This window comes from Cervus elaphus, chromosome X (genome assembly GCF_910594005.1).
Source record: "Cervus elaphus chromosome X, mCerEla1.1, whole genome shotgun sequence".
NCBI classification, from domain to species: domain Eukaryota; kingdom Metazoa; phylum Chordata; class Mammalia; order Artiodactyla; family Cervidae; genus Cervus; species Cervus elaphus.
In genome coordinates this window covers 159173940-159177976 of record NC_057848.1, presented here as the reverse complement: position 1 = coordinate 159177976, position 4037 = coordinate 159173940, and the positions used below count along the sequence as shown (strand labels likewise).

Here is a 4037-nt window from a genome sequence, read left to right as displayed (position 1 = left end):
CCAAAATATATAAAGAACTCTTAAAATGCAACAATAAGAAAATGACCCAATTTAAAAGTGGGCAAATGTTCTGAACAGACATCTCACCAAAAAGATATACCAATGACAAATAAGCACATGAAAACATGCTCAATCTCATATGTCATTAAAGAATTGCAAGTTAAAACAACAATGAGATACTACTACACACTTATTAGAATGGTTAAAATCTATGGAGACAATAAAAAGTGTGCCAAGGGTTCAAGAGGAAGGAGAAAGGGATGAATAGATTTTTAGGGCAGTGAAACTATTTTGTATGATTCCATAATGGTGGATACTTGTTATTATGTGTTTGTCAAAGCCATAAAATGTATAACCCAAAGAGTGAACCCTGATGTAAACTATGAGCTTTAATGACAGTAATATACCTATATTGGCTCATAAATTTTAACGAACGTACCACACGATGTACTATTAACATGTGTAAAATTAAATTAATAAAGATTAACATGTCTGAATGAACATGGGAAACGGGATTGGTGGGATGAGGATCTATCTATATGGGAACTCTCTGTACTTTCCAGTCAATTGTTCTCTCAACCTAAAGCTGCTCAAAAAGTCTATTAATTAAAGAAAATCTTATCTTCTCCAAGCCTCTGTTTCCTCATCTTGGAAATGAGGAGGTGGACTAGATGTCAGAATGAAATTCTGTCCTTAGAGATGAATGTTTACCCCTTACATTTCACCAGACGTTTACTTTGTGATTTGTATCTACCCCTGCCACATGGCTTTCAATGATTGCATTGATAGATCAGCTGAGCTGACATCACTGGGCTGTGGGTGTTCTGGCAAAGAACAGACTCAAACAGAAGATTCAAAAGTTTTTTTCATCAAGTCTTCTTGGTGATCTTTTAAAGAAAACTTTAGGAAAAACTGTTTCCATGTCTCTCAAATGTTTCCTGTCCATGTTATTTTGAAAGCCATTTTGTGCATTCACTAGTTTTGACTTCAGTTCAGTTCAGTTTAGTCGCTCAGTCGTGTCTGACTCTTTGCGACCCCATGAACCGCAGTACGCCAGCCCTCCCTGTCCATCACCAACTCCCGGAGTTTACCCAAACTCATGTCCATTGAGTCGGTGATGCCATCTAACCATCTTATCCTCTGTCGTCCCCTTTTCCTCCTGCCTTCAATCTTTCTGAACATCAGGGTCTTTTCAAATGAGTCAGCTCTTCACATCAGGTGGCCAAAATATTGGAGTTTCAGCTTCAGCTTCAGTTCTTCCAATGAATATTCAGGATGGAATTCCTAATTTAGGATGGACTGGTTGGATCTCCTTGCAGTCCAAGGGACTCTCAAGAGTCTTCTTCAACACCACAGTTCAAAAGCATCAATTCTTCGGCACTCAGCTTTCTTTATAGTCCAACTCTCACATCCATACATGACTACTGGAAAAGCCATAGCTTTGACTAGACAGACCCCTGTCCTCAAAGTAATATCTCTGCTTTTTAGAGTACTGTCTAGGTTGGTCATAGCTTTCCTTCCAAGGAGTAAGCGTCTTTTAATTTCATGGCTGCACTCACCATCTGCAGTGATTTTGGAGCCCCCCCCAAATAAAGTCAGCCCCTGTTTCCACTGTTTCCCCATCTATTTGCCATAATTTGACTTCAGTGACCTTGAAAATATGATAGATCATTTCAAGTTGCAGTAAATGTTCTAACTTTTGGGAGAAACTTAGTTGTATTATATTGATAATTTCAGTGCAGTCCTTCATTAACCAGGTGTTGTAGCTAAATATCACAATGTTGTTGTTTAGTTGCTAAGTCATGTCCGACTCTGTGTGACCTCATGGACTGTAGTCCACCAGGCTCCTCTGTCCTTGGAATTTCCAACACAAGAATACTGGATGGGTTGCTATTTCCTTCTCTAGGGGTTCTTCCCTACCCAGGAATAGAACCCACGTCGCCTGAGTTGCAGGCAGATTTTTACCACTGAGCCACTAGGGAAGCCCAAATATCACAATGTGTGTGTGTGTGTGTGTGTGTGTGTGTGTGTGCGTGCGCGCCGCCACAATAGTTTAGTCTTAAATGAACATGAAGATTTATGTAATAATGTAAAGTCAGTTGGTCATATAACATCATTGTGTTTTCCTGGTATGAAATAAAGACATTCATGAACACCAGGGCCATATAAATGACCGCTCTAACTTCTTCTCACCCAAAAGAGGTATGACATTTATATGAGCCACCATGTCCCCTGTTCCCTGCGGGTAGTTATAAATGTTTGATTATAATGTTTAATGAATCAAATGAGTGAAGAAAGGTACAAAAAAACTAAATGGAAAAACCTCAGCAACCATCTTAAAATTTTTTTATTATATATTTTTAAAATTTTTATTGAAATATAGTTGATTTACAATGTATTAGTTTCAAGTGTACAGCAGAGTGATTCAGGTATACATATATATTCTTTTTCGGATTCTTTTCCATTATGTTATTACAAGATACTGAGTATAGTTTCCTGTGCTATACAGTAGATCCTTGTTGGTTATCTATCATCAGCAAGCATCTTAATGTATATCACAGTACTGTTTAAACTGTAAACATATAAAAGCATTGTGGATGATTCTTACTGAATCATTTAATTCCTAAGAAGTCAGAGGAATCTGAATTGATGGAGCTCTGACTTTATATTTACATGAATCATTATCCAGTATGGAATTCAGTGTTCCTTTTCTGGGGAGTAATTGTTAACATTAAGTATTCTTGCTTACATTATATTTATTGTTTTTTTTGGTCAAGAAAAAATAGGCTTGCATCCCCCACCACTTCACTCCCATTATAAAGAGGAATGTTTTGTATATATTTATATATATGTAATATATAAAGGGATGAAATAATATATAAAGAAATGTTTTATATGTATATATGTATGTGTGTGTGTGTATATATATATATATTGCTTAAAGCAGTGGCTTTAAATTTTTTCTTGGCTGCAATCCACAGCAACATCTACATTTTACATTATCTATCATCTTTCAGTCTATCATCTATCTTTCTATGATACTGAAACAAAATTCTTACAAAGTAGTACCTCTCCTCACTGTGTGTAATGCACTCTGATCTGATCTGATCTATTTTGTTCTCTTTCATTTTTAAAAAATGTTAATCATGATCCTTTAAGTTGATTTCATGTATGGGCCAAGACCTGTATTTTATTTTATTTATTTATTTATTTTTCATTTATTTTTATTAGTTGGAGGCTAATTACTTTAAAAAATATGGAACGCTTCACGAATTTGCATGTCATCCTTGCACAGGGGCCATGCTAATCTTCTCTGTATCATTCCAATTTTAGTATATGTGCTGCCGAAGCGAGCACCAAGACCTGCATTTTAAAAACTGTGTATGGTGTTAGAAAGTGTTCTAGTTTCATTCTTTTACAAGTGGTTGACCAGTGTTCCCAGCACCACTTGTTAAAGAGGTTGTCTTTTTTCCATTGTATATCCTTGCCTCCTTTGTCAAAGATAAGGTGTCCATAGGTTCGTGGATTTATCTCTGGGCTTTCTATTCTGTTCCATTGATCTATATTTCTGTCTTTGTGCCAGTACCATACTGTCTTGATGACTGTGGCTTTGTAGTATAGTCTGAAGTCAGGCAGGTTGATTCCTCCAGTTCCATTCTTCTTTCTCAAGATTACTTTGGCTATTCGAGGTTTTTTGTATTTCCATACAAATTGTGAAATTCTTTGGTCTAGTTCTGTGAAAAATACCGTTGGTAGCTTGATAGGGATTGCATTGAATCTATAGATTGCTTTGGGTAGAATAGCCATTTTGACAATATTGATTCTTCCAATCCATGAACACAGTATGTTTCTCCATCTGTTTGTGTCCTCTTTGATTTCTTTCATCAGTGTTTTATAGTTTTCTATGTATAGGTCTTTTGTTTCTTTAGGTAGATGTACTCCTAAGTATTTTATTCTTTTTGTTGCAATGGTGAATGGTATTGTTTCCTTAATTTCTCTTTCTGTTTTTTCATTGTTAGTGTATAGGAATGCAAGGG

General features: G+C 36.1%; 1 non-coding gene across 1 annotated transcript; it reads right to left on the bottom strand.

Annotated features, from left to right (window-relative positions):
- Window positions 1–3250: 3250 nt before the first annotated feature.
- LOC122690970 lies at window positions 3251–3357 on the bottom strand. The gene has a single exon (XR_006340222.1). It is a non-coding gene; the product is annotated as a U6 spliceosomal RNA (small nuclear RNA).
- Between the last annotated feature and the right edge of the window lie 680 nt (window positions 3358–4037).